This window comes from Ambystoma mexicanum, chromosome 6q (genome assembly GCF_040938575.1).
Source record: "Ambystoma mexicanum isolate Mex_15411 chromosome 6q, UKY_AmexF1_1, whole genome shotgun sequence".
NCBI lineage: Eukaryota > Metazoa > Chordata > Amphibia > Caudata > Ambystomatidae > Ambystoma > Ambystoma mexicanum.
The window spans coordinates 721274382-721293550 of NC_090937.1; the positions used below are offsets into that span (position 1 = coordinate 721274382).

The 19169-nt window shown below is 46.3% G+C and overlaps 1 protein-coding gene across 2 annotated transcripts in view; it reads right to left on the reverse strand.

Annotated features, from left to right (window-relative positions):
- TTC29 (tetratricopeptide repeat domain 29) overlaps positions 1–18969 on the reverse strand; it is a 1778411-nt gene extending 1759442 nt beyond the window's left edge. Inside the window, exon 1 of one of the 2 annotated variants that reach the window (XM_069631241.1) lies at positions 18766–18969. The gene's annotated coding sequence lies outside the window, so the exon portion shown is untranslated. The remainder of the gene's footprint in view (positions 1–18765) is intronic. The other variant, XM_069631242.1, reaches the window with a different exon arrangement.
- Between the last annotated feature and the right edge of the window lie 200 nt (positions 18970–19169).

Here is a 19169-nt window from a genome sequence, read left to right on the forward strand (position 1 = left end):
CCATCTAAGGACACTCTCAACTTGAGTACAGAGGAGAGGTCAGAGTCATCTAGCAATGACGAATCCATCTCATATTCGCCAGAGAAACCACGGAACAATGCAAAAATGAAACGCACAGTAAACAGAGCCTGTTCAAACCAAACTACAAGAGACGCTCATATGCATAAATTAATCATGGATGCGATAAATTAATTAAGACCCTTTGTTATGTCTTCATTGACAATAGCAATGGCACCCATGCTCAAGATGTATGAGCAAATCAATGAGAATATAAAAGATCTGTCAACCTTGTCTGCCTTGATGAATTCAAAAATGCCGTTGATTGAGTCACAAGGAGCCTCGGCAACCACCAAACTATGAGGAAACATCCAAAGAATAGACCAGTCTTTGAAAGACTTAGCAGACCAAAAGAAAAGCAATACCGACGACAAGAGAGTGCTATCTGAGGTGACAAGAGAAGCGTTGGGACTACTGAAACAAAGACAAAAAACAAGAAGGGACAAAGTAGAAGCAGCCGTAATATCAACCTTGCATATCAACCTTGCATCCAACACCAAAATCAGTACGAAACCAAAAGCCAGACTTTGATGGACTGACTCAACAATCTGCGAGATTTGTTGCTAGCCCAACAGCATCATCACCAAGACAAACTGGCAAGAAAGTGGCGCAAGTCCAGCATGAGGAAAGGGCACTAAATGACATGCCCAATGGAAGAGATCCATGTCCTACTCTGACTCATTGTCCACCGCTCTCCAGCTTACCTTCCACCTCTGTGAATGACCTCCACACGGGTCATCCGGTCATTTTGCAAACAAATAATTCTAATCTGCCGGAAAGGAAGAATACTGCAGCTGACTTATGCGATACACTTCCAAGTGGGGCGCTCCCATAAACATCTGCCAATGCTGACGGCATTATAGGGTCCGGTGATGCCGTTTTACAGGGCCAGCAGGCCACCCAAAATCCTCCTGATCAACACGATAAGGAAAAGATCAAAAGCGCACCCAAAGTCCCAACTGGGATTGACACGCATCACCCACCCTTGGTAAATTGAGTCAGATGTCTAGGCTCAACCTGTGGAAATTTACCTGACCAAACTCTGAGCAAGGACAAAACATATGACATTTTCCAAAAGCCGAACCCGGTCATTCCAAATCAAGCTGCAGAAGAGAAAAAAACAAAACAACAAAAATGTAAAAGCAAGCGAAACATGGGTTCAAGGAAATTCCTTAGAAACCTGAAAGCAGTGAATGTATTCGTAAATACAGAACAGACGAGTGAAAATCATAAAAAGGTTCTATCAAATCCCAAAGCAAATGAAAAGACAATTAGCGAAGAAACAATCATTGTGGATGAAACTGAGGAAAGTTCACAAAATGAGCTTCTCAACTTATTCACACATGAAGAGGAATATTGTTATGAAGAAATTGACGAACAAGCAGTTCAGAACTGCGCAAAACCATCTGGGACACATCCTGTCAACAACCCAACGACAAAACCAATACAAGAATCATCAAAATGTGGAAGAATCTGCCAACTAATACTCCCCATGGATGACACTAAATCCTCAAAAATAGTACAAGAGGTTAAGTTCGAGACCATGGATGAGAAAAGAAAGCGGCAAGCAGCGCTAAGTCCAGCGGATAAATCCCCATACGATAGTAAATCACCAAGGCATTCAGTGGTTGACTCCAAGGGGAAAGATACCGCTAGAACGCACGGGATCCATATTCCCCCGTGTGAATCCACAAGTAAATTTTGCCTGAGTTATCTCCAAATAAAAACAACTATCAACAGAAATTATAGACCTCTGAGGAACACTAGCCAAAAAAATAGTCCGCGAACTGAGAAATACAAAAAACCTGGAAGGTATGTGTTGATTCTAGAATGAATTTTGGACACAAAAGATGGCCTAACTTTAAATAGAAACAATGTATTACGCCTATTACACCATGTGCCTGGCCTTCGATCGATAGAATCAAATGACATTCAAACTGTAGAATTTGTCAATGACCAACAAAATGACAAAGTCCGGCTTCACATCGAATCCAGGTTAATATACGATGTACTCTCTAATGCTATCCACTTCTTGTTGTCCTTGGGGTTTGATATGCATGAAGAAGGTACTGAACCTCAGACAGATATAAGCTCTGAAGACATAGAGAAAAGGCGCAGAAGTGGAAAAAATTCAACCAGAAAACGTTGAGAAAATCGTTGATCCACAAATATTAATGATGACGAGGCAAGCTGTTATGCGGCCTGAAAGCATTCAATGTGAAAATGAGAATAGTGTTAAAACTCAAACTCGATTCACACCTGGTGAACAAATCAAAATCACAATAAATGGAAATGTCAATATGTCGAGAAATGAAAATAATGAAATACAAGAAACTGAGAATCCAAACAAGAACACAAACTGGAATTGGCTGGCTGGTGTGTTGGGAGGCAAATCGAGCTAATGCCAACAAGGGCCTTTTGGTCCTACCACAAACTTTCTATCTTGGAACACAAGAGGCTTTGTACATTTATTCAACGGCACCAAAAACTGGAGTGACGATGTAACTGCCATCTGCCTGCAAGAAACATGGATGGCAAGTTGCCCTCTATCAGCCGCTTTTGAGCTTGCAATAAATCCTGCCATAACACGAACCAAGGGTCGCCCCTCTGCTGGGCTCCGGACCATGATCGGAAAAAAAATCTGTTAATTTTTCTCTGTTCATACAGTATTCGGTGATTGCTTCAGGAAATGAGAATAACATCACAAAACAAATTCACATTATCAATATGTATTGGCACCACAAAAACGCAGGAACACATGAATTTATAAATATGGTGTGCGAGATAATCGATGAAATAAACAGTGTTCACTAAAGTCCGAATATCATCTGTTGTGGTGATCTCAACCTAGACTGTGTGAATGAGTCAAAGATCATTGGACCTTAAAATCCAGCACAAAAACTAGCAAATAAATGGTGCACTGATCTCGAGGAAAGAAATGTCACTATGCTAAACGGAAACATCATGGGTGATATTCCCCCAGAGAAAACCTGGAGAAGTATGAATCAGACTTCCACCATAGATTACTTCTTCATATCGGACAGTCTACAACAACGAGTGATATCAATGAAAATTACAGCTGACCCGAACAGTGACCACAGCCAACTAAATCTATCGCTAAAGATGGCAAACACTAAGAAACCTCAACAGTGGCTCAACCAAGTTACCGTTGAACCTAATAGATCTCGACTAAGAATAAAACCCCAAGAAGTCAAGATCCTCACAGACTCTTATGAGAAGCATGCGCTTAACGCTATAGAAAAGAGAGTTGAATACAACTGCCTTCTAGAGCAATTTATGACTGTGGATAACGGAATGAGAAGACCATCCTTTCATCCGAAACACCACTTTGACAAACAAGTACTCGAAAGAAAACAACAACTTCAAAAAGAACTGAGGCAACATAGAAACCCCAAAGCTGAACAACAAAAGCAGGCGAACAAAATCAGCAAACAAAAATATAAAAACTGGCAAATCTCACACAAAGCAATTATGCTCCAAAACGACAGCAAATCAATGCTCGCTAGTCTCAATAATAAAAACTCTTCCGAATTCTGGAAATTAATAATCAGCATTGATTGTAAGCAAGATGCAATTCAACTAAGCATGGTGTGTGAAAAGGACTGGATCAAGCACTATAATATAGTGTATGAGAAAAAAAGCAACACCATTGACCCGCCGCTGCCTCAGTTTACAAAATGGGACCTTCACTTCGATAGAGAAGACATCCTACTGAGCATCCAACGAAGCTCCACTTCAAGGGCACCAGGACCGGACGGTCTAACAAACTTTATACTTAAACAAAACCCTGAAGAGTGGGCAAGTTTCTATCGAAATTGTTTGCTGCAATCGCCAACGAAGGAAAAGTACCAACCAGCTGGAAAATTGCGATTGTCATCCCAATCTTTAAAAAAGGCAACAGAGCCGAACCAAAAAACTACAGACCAATTGCCTTATTGGATGTGTTGGGAAAAATATTTGCAACCCAACTACAAAAACAACTCTTCAAATGGATTCAAGACTCAAACCACTTGGACTGCCGACAAGCAGGCTTTGTCAAGGGTGTAGGCTGTGGCCTGAATCTCCTTCTGTTGAATATTCTCAAGATGGATGTAATAAAAAGAAACAAAAAGATCTATCCTGCATTTGTGGACCTGTCACAAGCATTTGACAGTATTGACAGAGAACTACTTTGGAAGAAAAGATTAGAAATGCCCAAACAGCTTATTCCTAGCAATAAAAGCATTGCACACCAACACAGCGATCACAATAAGGCTGGACAAAAGAGGCACTCTTTCAGCTCCAATAAAAACACATCGAGGAGTAAAACAAGGGTGCCCAATGGCCTCGATTATCTTCAATTTATTCATCTCAGACCTGGGTGATGCATACAAAAATGTCAAGAGATACATTGGTTATTGAATGCTGACGACCTTGTTCTTCTGGACCGGACTCCTATAGGCCTACAACAAAAACTTGGGATTCTTGCCCCATATATCCAACTAAATGACCTAAACGTAAACACACAAAAATTAGAAATCCTAATCCTGCAAGATCTACAAAAGAACAAAGAACCTGCTGGGAAAAAAAGATTCACATGGAAATTTGGTGAAGGTACAATAGAACTAAAAAAGAGCAATCAATGTACCTAGGCATGCTGCTGAGTTCTAGCATCAATGTCGCCTCATGGGTGGAAAAAGTCAAGGCCAAATGCAAACAACTGACAGCGCAAGCATGCATCCTGAACACGAAATATGGACAAACACTCCTTAAAACCTGTCTTAACCTTCTACAAGATGAAGCCGACTGTGCCTTTGGATGTCCTGCGGAAGTGTGGGCCTCCCTGGAACATTCCTTTTGGTCCAAGGTTTTGCGCTTACCTCCTGGCGTACCAACTGCCTGCATAAGATCTGAGCTTAGTCTCCTATCTATCTATCTATGGAAGGATCACGTGGAACACGTTAAATGAGTTTCGTAAAGCATCCACAGAAAAGCTGATCCCACAATATAACATCTTAAAAAACCTAACCAAAGAACATGGAGACAATGTACTCTCATTGTGGGTCCAGCGTTGCGAAAAAACTCTCAGTGACATAGGAGCGGACAAAAGTCTACTACTAGAAAACCCAAATAAGGTCAAATCATTGCTCTGGATCCAAGATTGGATCGACACTGGAGACACGTGCAGAAAACATAGAATAATGAAGCTGATGCCAAATGGAGAGAGTAAATTGAACGAGACTCAGTCTTATCTACTCAAATTCTCAGACAAAAACCGTAGAGCGATCTTTATGAAATATCGTCTCAATCAATTTCCCACCCGAGAAAATTTGATCATACGGGATGCTGTTGGCCAAAGCTCCTTAACGTGTCGACTTTGTGGAGAAGACAATGAAACTTAAAAACATCTAACGTTATCATGCTCCGATTTGACCCATTAACGTACAAAGCACTTTGGAAGGTTTATTTTGGCAAAACCGTCTCTGACAGTTGAAGATTGGTGGAGACAACTCTCTCAAGACTCGGATCGTAGTCTAACAATTGCACTAACCTTCTTCTTAGAACTAATGGTGGAAAAATGAATAAAGGCAGAAGCAAACTTAGAACCCAAACATCAAAAACTACTAAAGGTGGCTGGATAAAGTAACATTTGCAGAAACAATTTGGCACCTCTGCCTGTTGGGAAAAATCCATTTTGCACCCTTCCTGAAGGCCTATATGTTAGACATTTGTACATTAAAAGATGCCTTAATGTTCGTGTCTGCCTTTCTTTTCCTTCATCTCTCTGCTTAATTCTGTATCCTTTTTTTAAAGGTTTGTAACAAACCAATAAAAAAAATAAAAAATATGTTGAAATGTTTGAAAATGTGACCATCTACGCTAATACCAATCCATATAAAAACAATTTGCGGCAATGGACGCGTTACATTGATGAGATTTACATCATTTGGGAAGGTGACAGCTCTGGCAGAAGAGTTTATAATCTGGTTGAACCAACAGAACAGGTTTTTGAATTTCACCCAAGAAATCAAAGATTTCGAAATCAACTTTCTTGACATTACTGTTTCCACCAAGCAGGGATGTTGCGAGTGAAACCCTATAGTAAAGTGACAGACCGCAATGCGCTCCTTCATTTCTCTAGTCATCATGCACAACACATCAGACGCAATTTACCTTTCGGCCAATTTGTACGACTGAAACGTAATAGCAGTCTTAAAGAACACTATGTGGAAAGTGCTAACACCCTTCATAACAAATTGGTTGCAATTGGGTATCCTAAAAGCCTTGTTAAACAATCAGCTAAGAGGGCGTACAACAACAATCGCGAGGCACTGCTAGATCAGATACCTAAAGAGAACAAGAGAGTCAACAATCTGGTTTTTGTTAATACTTTTTCCAACCTTTCCTATAAAATTAAGAATGTGTTTTACAAGAACTGGAACAAAGTATCAGGCCGATTCATGGAATGAATGTGCGCTGAAAAAACGGCGCACGCGTGCGAAAACGTGCGATTCGCAGTGAAATAGCGAAAAATCGCAGTGCAAGTGCGATTATCGCACAGAAAACAGCGCACATCTATTCATGGAAGTCCGTGCACGCGCAAAATGTGGGATGTGCGCTGAAAAAGTGCGCGGCGCACGCTGGCGCACAGGTCATCGAACGCTGTGCGATAAGGCCACAGCGAATTCGAACATAGCGCGGCGCACATAACAAAAGAAGGCGTAACACGGGGCGTTACACGCAGAATGGGGAACAACTCGTGAAAATGTGGGTGTCACGGGGGAAGTACAGGAGGCAAGTGCGCGGAACGCCCACACGCTCGCCTACAACACGTATTCATGGAATCGAATAGGGAAAAACAGTGCACGGCCAAAGACGCGCACAGGCCCATACATGTCCGCCACACGAAAGCAGGCGGTAGCGTCCCTGCGCAGGAAAAAAATGTGCGCCAAAGTTCTACACGCGCGATAAGTTCCACACGCGATCGGGCCTGGGGGAGCGTGTGCATGTTTTTCAGAGGTGCGCGAGAAGTTCTACACGCGATTGGCCTGGGCGCGTGTATTTCAGGGGTGCGCGAGATGTTCCACACGCGATTGGCCTGGGCGCGTGTATTTCAGAGGTGCGCGAGATTTTCCACACGCGATCGGGCCTGGGGGAGCGTGTGCGTGTATTTCAGAGGTGCGCGAGAAGTTCTACACGCGATTGGCCTGGGCGCGTGTATTTCAGGGGTGCGCGAGAAGTTCCACACGCGATTGGCCTGGGCGCTTGTATTTCAGGGGTGCGCAAGAAGTTCCACACGCTATTGGCCTGGGCGCGTGTATTTCAGGGGTGCACGAGAAGTTCCACACGCGATTGCCTGTGCGCGTGTATTTCAGAGGTGTGCGAGAAGTTCTACACGCGATCGGGCCTGGGGGAGCGTGTGTGTGTATTTCAGAGGTGCGCGAGAAGTTTCACACGTGATTGGCCTGGGCGCGTGTATTTCAGAGGTGCGCGAGAAGTTCCACACGCGATCGGTCCTGGGGGAGTGTGTGCGTGTATTTCCGAGGTGCGCGAGAAGTTCCACACGCGATTGGCCTGGGCGTAAGTATTTCAGAGGTGCGCGAGAAGTTCCACACGCGATTGGCCTGTGTACGCGATTCCATTGGACCAAAGGCCCTGACAGCGCAGGCGCGTCTGTGACGTGACACGCGCGGGCCTGTCCCTGTACCCGGGGGTATGTTACAAGACCAAAAGACCAAAAACTGCACGTCCGAGTGTTAGCCCGCATAATTGGAGGATAGTGCCTCAGTGTGTATACGCGGAAGTGACGTTGGACGTGTGATGCGGTTTAAAAAGGTACGTGTAGTACGTCATTTCCTTGCACGTGCTTCTCGTGGAGAGCGAGTGGGTGAAATCTGTACTTCTTGTCGGTTCACACGCGATTTACTTCACAGCGTTTCTAGTTCGTACTCCCCGTTACCTCTGTCAGTATTTTTCTGATTTTCTCTTCGACCTGTTTCCTCAAACAGCATTGACTTCTCCTTTTGTCCTGTCTCCTCAGACAGTGTACAAATCTTCTTTTGGCGGGGGTGTTGCCAACGCGCACACACGCATATTTTTCACGCTCTTTTCCCAGGCAGACGGTGAGTCGCGCACGTATTTACCAACTGTGCTAGCCCCGTGTGTAGCGTACCCCTTCAGAGGTCATAGTAGGCTGCGTGTGACACGCATACGTTCATTTTTGTGTTTCTGGGTGCCACAGCGTAGTGCGGGTTCCTTTTCCCACGCACGTGGTCTACGAGGGGTCGCGTGCATGTCATTTTCTGTTTTAGGGGTGCCTGTGCGTTGCGTGACCCGTCATCTTTCCCCAGGGGTTCCATACAGCCTTGCTAGAGCACTTGGGTACGAATTCCATCTAGTACCCTACCCCTTTGACCCCCAATTGCACAGGACAATTGTCCACTGCAACTCCCATACGCACAACTCCATCAGTGCCATGGCTGGGAGGCGAGCAAGTGGTAAGGGTGGCAAAGGTGGCCGAGCCTCAGGAGGTGGGCGTGGTGGGCGCAGTAGGGGACGTGGCCAGGATTTGCAGACTACCCCTAGCCCCCCATGTGTGGAGGACCAGTCAGGGACACACTTCCCTTTCCCCATGGTTGAGGGAAACGTGGCTGACACCATCCCTGCTCAGCCCTTGTTGGACCGGCCCGTTGTGGCACCTGACCTAGCACAGGGTGACTCCCAGGCTGACTTCCAGGTCGCCAAGTCTAGGCCACGGGTGGCGGCGCAAGCCAGTGTCACCAGGCCACGTGGTACAGGGGCAGCCATGTCATCTGCTGCCCCGAGTAGGCGGGGTGGGTAGGCTGCAAGGGCAGCTGCAGCTCCGTCCACCCCAGCTCTGACTCTCCCAGCCAGGACAGTGTTGGTCCCGGTACATCAGACTGAGGTTCCCCCTGCCATCATCACACTTCAGCTAATGCCTGCAGAAAGCCATGTGGTCAGTGTGCCATCGCACACTACTACTACACAGTCCACCGGTGCTCCTGCCTCTAGTGTCCAGAGCAGCGTAGGGCACTCCGGATCCCCACCACCCACAAAAAGAAAGAGGAAGAGTGCTCGTCCAGTACAGGTTGATGACCCCGACACGGCTACACGGCCTGGCACGCCAAGGAAGCCTAGCTTCAATGATGCCGAACTGGATGCACTTGTGCAGTATGTGTCCGAACATGACGCCGAAATGTTGGTCACTTCAGGGTGTAGGATCACACCTGCTCGACGTCAGGCACACTGGCAGTCCATCGCGGACAGCATAAGTGCCCTTGGGTTTGTGAGGCGCACAGCTGTTGAGTGCTACAAGCGCTGGAACGACCTTAAGCGTAGGGCAAAGAAAAAGCTGGCCTCAAGTCATGCCGCAACTCTGGTGACTAGAGGTGGGTCTCCACAAGAGGACATTGAACTCACTCTACATGAGCATGTTGCTGGGACCTACGTCACAGAGGAGCAGATCGAAGGTGTGGGAGAACTGCCAGATTACGAGGCATTGTCCGGTGAGTGCACATGCATGTGTGTGTGATCCATGTGTATGTTGTTTGTGGGAGGGGTTCTGGTTGAGTGCCAGGTCAGGGTGTGTGTGCCTGAGTGTTTTGGGCCACCCATGTGCTTCATCCAATGCATTCGGCGCCCCGGGATTTGGGTATTACAGTATCCCTTCTGCCCACAGTAGGCATTTAGCACTACATCGCGCCAGTTGCCCTTGAAGTGGCATCTTGCAACAACATTGTTCCGTATTTAGCTGTGTTCATTCAGGCTGATTGTAGAAATTCACCCGGTTCTACTGCGCATCACTCTGCCCTATTGTCACATATATGACATGCCTATGGTACATTCCATCTGTGTGATGGCATGTGTCATGTATGTGTATTGGACATGCCACTCCCAGGCCAATGTGTGATGGCACTGCTAGCCAGCATGCAGCGAATGTGTTGCTCTACCATCTTGGTGTCATCAGTGTCTGACATTTTCCTCCCCTTCCAACTCATGGACAGTGCATGCATGGGAGGGTTATAGTCATGTGGGACATGTGTAAATCAAGTACTGGTACTGTAGCTTGTCTGGCCTAATAGCGTGCCATGGTGCTAATGCCTGTTTCCATTTTTTGTCTTTCATGTTTTTGCAGAGGATGACGCACCTGATGCTGTTGAGGGAGAGGAGATGGTGCAGGCCCAGGAGGGATCTGAAGCACAACCAGGCACCAGTGGGGGACGTGGTTTGGTGGTGGGGGAGAACCCTCTCTTGCTGCAGGCCATACTGTCTAGGGGTGTCCCTGGCTGCACCTCTCCAGAACTCTTTTCAGGTGTTGATTCGGATGAGACCTATGTGGATTCGCAGGTATGTGTTCATGGAAGGGGTACTGTTCTGTCCGACCCACCTGCACCAGGGGTAGAGCCCACTATGGGGATGTCAGTGTTGGTAGGTGCGCCTGTGGTGGTTACGGATGCAGGGCCACACTCCGCAACATCTGATCCTGTTCCTGGGCCAGCAGTTCAGAGGGGAAATGCAGTCCTGCAGCCTCAGGCAGTGCCGACACAGCAAGGCGCAGTTCGCCTTGCCCCAGACAGGTGTGGTGCCCGCCAACGTGGTGGCCGTCCGCCACCGGGCAATACCGCATGGGAGCAATCCATATACGGTATGGCCAACCAACAGGCAGCATCATCAGAAATGATTGCTGAAGCCAGGGAGAGGGTGGCCACTTCCATTGTCCCCCCAGAAAGGCAGATGGAGCTACTACAGCAGGCAACAGACTCCATTTGCCAATCAGTCAGGGAGGACATGTTGGCGTCCCACGGGGACAGACAGGCGGCCCTGGACAATCTGAGGGAATCAATTTCTCTAGATGCCCAGGGAAGGGGGAAGCCCTGACGGGAGAGGTCCGGCACCTCAGGCAGACTCTTGTGGACCTTGAGGCTTCCACTGTCACCAGGACGGTACAGCTGCTGGAGCGCGTCACCCGTACGCTCTCAGCAGAGATGCAGGCAACTCGGGCGGAGGCCCGGGCAACTCGGGCAGAGGTCTGGGCAACACGTCGGGTGTTGTTTGGGGATCTCCGCACCATATCCTTCCAGAACGAGGCCTTCCACACCTGCATGCTTGCTGCCATGGAGGACCAAACTAGGGCTTTGAGTGGGCTGCCTCCCATAGCACCACCACCTCCTGTGGCAGCAGCAGCAGAGGTTGAGGAGAGCGAATCCAGCAGGGAATCTCCCACAATTTAGTAGCCGTGCAGGCCATGAGCCCATGGAGGTGTTTTTTTTTTTCCCAACATTCACACAGGTGGCTGTTGGTGGGCATCCTGTCCTCGGTCCTCCTGGGTGGCCTCCCCCACCTCCCCTGGCCCACACATGGCCATTTTTGATTTTTGATTTTTTGTTGCAGTGTGTTGCCTTGTGTGGCTCCCGTGGGCATCCACTGTATTCCGGCTGGGCACATGCAGGCTTGTCCTGAGTTTGGGTTAGATGCTTGGGTTTGTGAGACACACACCCCTCCTGCTTCCCGTTTCCATGGGCTTGCAAAGGGTGTGCCAAGTGACAGTGACTTACACAGTGACGTTGGACTCCCACGACATGTGTGGGCAGACTGTAGTCAATGCTGTATATACATTCCTAGTGCATATTGTTGTTGTATTGTGCACTGCATGGTGTATTGATGTGTGCTTGTGCATCCATGTCTCCCTCCATATTTGCAGGTTCATTCCTCATGTCTTCACAAGGCCGTCCACTTTGGAGATGGAGCTCATGTTGTGAGCAGTGGACTTCCAGATGTGCGTGGCAACAACACTGTACAGTTGGAGGTGGTGGATGTGCTGGCATTCTCATGTTGTAAGACTACGTATCCTTTCCCTTAGTACTGTCATGTTAATGCTATGTCGATTGTATTGTGGTAAGTATTTGATCATGTGTGTTGTTATTTCTACATTTATGTGGGCATATTGTGTGTGGCCAGTTTCCATTAGGGACACTGTACTTTGTGACACGTGTCATGTTTGGGGGATGACTTTGTTTGCTCTCACATGGCATGTCATGCCATGGTGTGTTGGGTGGCGGTGCTGGGGAGGGGTTGGGTGACATGGCACTGTTGTCATGTTGTATCTTGCAAGGGGTTAATGATTTTAGCAGCATAGAAGTGTGTCTTTTGAACACAGCATTGGTGGCGTTTGTGTAGGTAGGGAAGCACACAATGGAACACTTCCAGATGTACAATCTCAGGCTGGTATGGTTGTGACAGTTGACTGTCCATTGACACATCATAATTGTCAGTTACAATCACTCCACAGGGGTGTGATTTTATGTGAAGTAATTAGCCATGAGCTGCGTACGGGCTGCCTCACCCCGTGCTCTTTCCCCTCCCATGCGCAGCGGGCATGCATGTGGTTGGGGATGTGGGGGCACCACCATGTCCATGGCCAGGCCCCGACGTGTTGCAACGTTGTGCAGGACACATGCTGCCACTATGATCCTGCACACTACTGGGAGAGCGTATAACAGCTGCCCGCCAGAACAGTCAAGGGAGTGGAAGCGTGACTTGAGCACTCCGAATGTGCGCTCCACGATGCCCCGGGTTGCAATGTGGGCTGTGTTGTATCTTACCTGGGGTGGTGTGGTGGGGTTCCGAATTGGCGTCATCATGTGGGTGCTGAGAGGGTAGGCACTGTCCCCTGGGTAGGTGGTGATGGGTATCATTAGTGGGGTTGTGACATTACTCAGTATCTAACATGCATGCATGCACAGTGGCATTTATACTCACCGAGCAGCCATGTATCGCCATGCCTCCCAGCTTCTATGTCCCGGTTTAGGGTAGACATTCTGTAGATGAAACTGTCGTGGGTGGAGCCTGGATAGTTGGCGTATACTGAGGTGATGATTCCCTTGGCATCACATACTACCTGGACGTTGATGGAATGCCAGTGGTTGCGGTTTCGATAGATGTGCTCAGTTGCCCTGGGGGGACATAGAGCCACATGGGTGCAATCAATGGCACCTAGCACTTTGGGGAATTGTGCCACCCTGTAGAAATCCTGGGCGACAGCCTGCCTTTGGACTGATGGACTGATGGGCATGCAGTGATGATGGCCAAGACCTGGTGTAGGCAGCGTGACTGCGTGGCCTGTGACACCGCCCCCACTATGGCACTTGTCCGCTGAAATGATCCAGTGGCCAAGAAGTGCAGTACATTGAGGACCTTCTCCAGGGGGCTGAGTGCTTGGGAGCACAGGGTGGTTGATGTGAGGTCATCCTCCCACTCACTGACCAGGTCGAGTATTATGTGAGGTGGAAACCTGTACCTCCCATACACGTGGTCATCAGGCATCCCAAAAAGGCTGGTTCTGGGTGTAAAAATCCTGGCCCTGACTATCCTCCTCCTCCTCCTGTGGTATCCCACGGCCACTGCTGCTAGGAATGGTATGTTCATCCTGGCGTCTGAGCTTGTTTGTTGTTTGCGTGCACTTTTATGCTGTGCGGGTGGACGTACGCCTACTTCCTGCTGGTGTACGTGTTTCCGGATAGGCCACGTTCGATTCCATGAATACGTGTTGTAGGCGAGCGTGTAAAACTTCCCGCGCACCCCTGGAATACACGTACCCAGCCCAATCGCGTGTGAAACTTCTCCCGCACCCCTGAAATACACGTACCCTGCCCAGTCGCGTGTAATACTTCTCGCGCACCCCTGAAATACCCGCACCCAGCCCAATTGCGTGTAAAACTTCCTGCGCACCCCTGGAATACACGTACCCAGCCCAATCGCGTGTGAAACTTCCCGTGCACCCCTGAAATACCCGCACCCAGCCCAATCGCATGTTAAACTTCCCACGCACCCCTGAAATACACGTACCCAGCCCAATCACGTGTGGTACTTCTCACGCACCCCTGAAATACACACACAGGCTCCCCCAGGCCCGATCGCATTTGGAACTTCTCGCGCACGCGTGTTTCCGAAACCCGTAATACACGTTCCCTGCTTTGCGTTTGCTGTTTGCCAGTCCGGTGAACTGGTCCAGGGTTGGCGCAGCCCTTGGCGATGGTTTTGCGATCTTGATGGCTTTTCCTTGCGCGAAGGCATTCTTGGGGGCGTAACTGGCGCTGCTGCAGGCTCGCTACGCCACTCTGCGCCACGTCTGCTTTTGGAGGCGAGAATCCATGAATACGCTGTGCGCGGAAATTGATTTTATCGCACGCGGCTGGCGCAGACATTCGCACGGGCACGCTGTGCGCCAGCCGCATGCGACACTTTTGTGAGGAATTACATGAATCGGCCTGTATATAACAAAGAGATAGGCACTCCTTTGGTTGCTTTTTTAGAGAAGCCAAAACTTGAGAAACATTCTTATTAGGAATGACATTAGAGAGAAGAATCGACAGCCGGTTAAACAAACTACTTTATGGGACCTTCCCCCTGTTGTTGGTAACCATCCGTGTGGAGGTTGTATTATGTGTCATTTCACGTCATCTGTGAAAGAGGTGGACATAGGTTTGGAGAATAAGTGGAACATTATTGAATTCTGTAATTGTAATAGCACAAATGTGGTTTACATGATAACCTGCCCATGCGGTCTGTGTTACATAGGCAAGACAAACCGCAAATGTAAGACTCAGATGATTGAACATAGGAGCTGTATTAAGGCCAAGACGCTACAGGCGCCCATGGTGAAACATTTCATAGAGAAAGGCTACACTCATGAATATTTAAGGTGGGTGATTCTTAAGCGGGTAAATGGACCCAACAAAGAAGTTGTTGATAAAAGATTAGTCACCTTGAAACAAAAACTGATATTTAGAACACGTAGCCATTTGGTCGGGCTCAATAAAGATGTGGAATGGCATAATGTCAGGGGAATGTAGAGATGTAGGTTTCTCTGTTTCGGGCCTTGTATGCTTTTCCAATGCCTTTTCAATCATCCTAGTCAAAACGGGTACCCATTTTTGTATACTTTTGCTTTGCTGATGGTTTTTTGCCTGATAGTGGAAAATTGTGATTGTATACAGCTTGGCACTCCTTTATTTCCTACAGTACTTTAAGCATTTTTGTTTTTTATTTTGGTTTATTTAGGGTTTGTTTACCCAGATTTGATGCTGCGCATATGTTTTCCTGGTCCTCCCTCTCTCCCCCCTTTTATCAGCACAGGCCTGGTCTGTTTGCCGTGGTCCAAATAATAATGCACCTTATTTGGTTTCTCACGTCTTATTGATGTCATTTCTCTACATGCATACTGTGATTGTATGGCGTTCGGTTTTTCTTTGTCCAACACGGGGTTGTTCGGCCATTTTTGGAGTATGACTGCAAACTCAGTCGTTTAGTCCCTTTTTAGTATTTGCTATGCATCCCGCAGAGTTTTGTGGGTAAAAGCTACACTAACGCGGGGATCACTGGCATTTTGTAAGTGGTTTACAATCACCGCGCGGCAGTGTGTAAACCGGGGATTTGGTCGCCTGTTTTTCCAAAGCCGCATTTGCACGTCGGGTAGGTTAATTGCGACTTTCCTTAGATGCATGTTGACTAATATTTAAGAACATGATAGATGTATATAAATATAAGTGTAATTTACACTAGATGGATGAGGGATGAGAACTCGCAGTGATATTTCTGCATGGTTGCATAATGAACTACGGAATAACATGGCTATGTGGCATTTAAACATTGCTCTCTTAAAATGGGTTGTTTGAGGATGCGTTTTTTGAGCTTCTTCCCCTGAATATTTCCTCTTGCTTTTGAATTCTATTTGTAGGTCTTCCCTGGAAATATGGTTTAAGTGAATTAAAGACCTGCGCATGTTGGCCTATTTTGTGAGGACCCGTGTATTTGCTATAAGGAGCATTCATCTGTTGGAATATATTCGGCTTGTTTTGCTTTTGGGAGGTATGTGCAATGCGCTTTATGCTTTAGCGCTCCACACACATGTATTCGTTTTCTATGAGTACTAGAGTGTGACACAGTGGTGTGTTCTGTTTTTTCTTTCCCCTACACAGTGTGTTTTCTACCCAATATCCATCTAAATAGGATTAACCAAAAAGGCGGCTGAATTTACGCTGTAGATGTTATTGTGTACTTGGGTACAGTTGAAGCTTTGGAATACGAGGATTTCAAGGTATACTTTTTATAGCAGATTTTTTGGTGCTATTGGATTCCCGAATGGGAATTATATAGGGTACTTTATTCATTCAGGTTCTTGAAATGTTGATGGAAATTTACAGAAAAGTGGTGTGCACACACAATTTTTAATATGTCTATATGTTTTTATAGATTGCATTTAGGATCAAGTTAAGATCTACGCCCACCAAGACTGGAAGGGACGATTGTTTGTGAATACTATGAAGAGCTACCCCTGATGAATGTCAGACACATAGGAGTCAACAGACAGAAACATGTTGGGTTATATCTCAAATGCAACAAATGAATTATGCATGTGTAATTTTGTATGTTAAATGTTGTTTTGATGTAAAGTGGTTGTTTTTTCATTTGTGTATTGTATGTAATCGTCTTGTTAAAAAACCTGGTTTAAGGGTTTTTCTTATGCCCGTGTATTTCGTACCACAGTTTTTTAAGAAAATGAAGTTTTTTTATATAAGAAAAATAATTTGCTAATGAATTAATCTAGATGTGGTACACCTCTTCTTTTTCGTTAAATATTAAGCAGTCCTGTTTTCCTTTATATACTAAAAAATATCATATCCACACAACATGTTCATCCACTCATCGATCAACCCAAACATATTCAACAATTTACCTATACCACGTATTTGCCCACTAATCCAGCCATATTCATCCACTGATCTATCCACCCACCCATTAGGGACGTCATTTGGGGGTCGCCAGAGGTCGCAAGTGCGACCTCTGAGGTGTTCCTTGCGACCTCTGTGGTCTCCCTTGCGACCTCTAAAAAAAAGTAAAAAAGTTTTTTTTATTTTTTGCAATGCAATGCAATGCAATGAAAGTTCCTGGGCTGTGGCCAGCACCATGTGGCTCTTTAATCCTGGAGTGGCTAGCTTTCTTGTTTAGGCCCCTTAAAAAAAGAAGAAAAATATTAACATGAAGGCCACAAGTCTAACACTTTCAGCACTGAACCTAAATAAGAAAGAATAGGAATGGCAAAAAATATGTCTTTCTGGAATTCTATACAGTAATTGCTAGACTCAATAAAGGTTTATTTCAGGCAAACTTCAGGGGGTGAGTCACTGATTTAGTCTGTTCTCAAACGCCTCAACTAAGTCTTTCATACTTCTTAGGTCGATAAAGGGGTACCAACACAGGTTAGGTGATATTGGGTGTATATTTCTTCTCTGTAAAGCGCTTAAGCATAAGTGCTATATGATACCACATCATTATCATTTGCTCATGGACGTCTGCTTGCAATCACAGTAATTTGTTAATATGGGCCTATACACACTGATCTTAACAATACATATGGCGATCCATTCAGGTATGAAATGCACATCAAATTATAGCGATATTGTAACCATATTTTTCGTAGTGTACAATGCTATGTGATGCCACTTCCTTTATTGTCAACCGGTGAAAGGTTGTGTTCCATCGGTTCCCGCGATATCACTTCAGGGTGGGGTCAAATGACATCACTTCTTGTGATGTCATCAGGGGTCAAGGGTTGTGTGATGTCACTTCCGCTACCCCTGGCATTTTGGTGAAATGACGTCCCTGCCACCCATCCAATCATATCCACCCACCCATTCATATTCACTCACTCACCATCCATATGTGCACTCCCGCAACCATACTCATATACTCATCAACCCAGCCAACGGTATTCATCAACTCATCCATCCAACCTTATTCACCAACTCAACCAACCATGTTCACCAGGCATCCATCCACCCACCCAAACATATTTAAGAACTCATCCCTCGGGCTATGGAATTATATTCGTTCACTCCTACATCCACCAAAACAATCATGCTCAACCACTTTCCTAATCATTCCCAATATTTTTTTTTGTTTAAAGCCAGACCTATTGGCTTGGCCAGTGCGTTTAAGACTGGTTTGTGCTGTGAAGGTAGAAGAAAGGTGAACGTACAGAGAATCGCTGCAATCAAACACTTGTGGTTGGATACTGCATATATAATGGATAGTTGTCAAAGCTTTGGTATATAGGGTAGATTTACCTTTCAGTGCAGGTGAAGCTTATATCTTTTTCCCAAAATGTACTGGAGCAGAAATGCAGAACAATGTTTTGAACAGTCAAAATAAATAACAGAAATTAAACTGAATGCAAAATGAGGGTCGCACTCCAAAGTGTATTTTCCTATCAATGAATGACTCTGCCAGGGTAAAGGCATTGCTAAATATTGTTTCAGTTTCGCTTTGAATTGCAGAGTACTCTGTGTCACTTGTGCCACAAATGAGCAGCTCTAGATCCCCATGAACAGTGCATTCTGGGCTTTGTATTCTTGGGCCACGTCAACTGAAGCAATTAAACGTAAGTATCAGATCACATTGCGTTAAAAGCTCGTGTGCTCGTCATCTTATAGCACAAAAGTACAACAGATAAATAGTTGGGATGTTAAACAATGAACTCGTGTCAGCGTCTCCGCAAAACGTTCACATGATTTTAACTTCAGAGAAAGGCTGCACACGCCCCCCAAATCCTCTCCTGCTGACTGTCCATTGCAGTTAGACGCACTCAACACAGACACTTTTTCGGTAATTAGGGTTAAAGTCACGTACCTGGAGTTATGTTTTACTTCCCCACGCGGTGTTGTCTGCGAGTTTAATGAGCAATGGAGGGGTGACCCGTGCCCGTTCCGAAGTTTAGTTCTGTAGCGTCTGGTTGCCATGCGAGAAACGTGCCCTAGCAACGCTCCGCCTCCTCTTCAGTTCTTGATTTGCACGTTACGTTTGGTCCAAGCACGTCCTGGTCAACGTGAGTTTCGTCCCGGTGCACCTCGTGATCATTCAAATAGCAAAAAGGCAAACGCCGGCTAGATTGTAATTGAGGTACATTTTGGCGTTTGTAGTGATTGAGAATAAAGACCCAAAGCGACTGCGGCTCAGCAGTACCCAGACGAATTTTCGATCAGTTTACATTTGAGAACTTGTGGTCCTGTGTTAAAGGCAGCAGTACTTGTTTG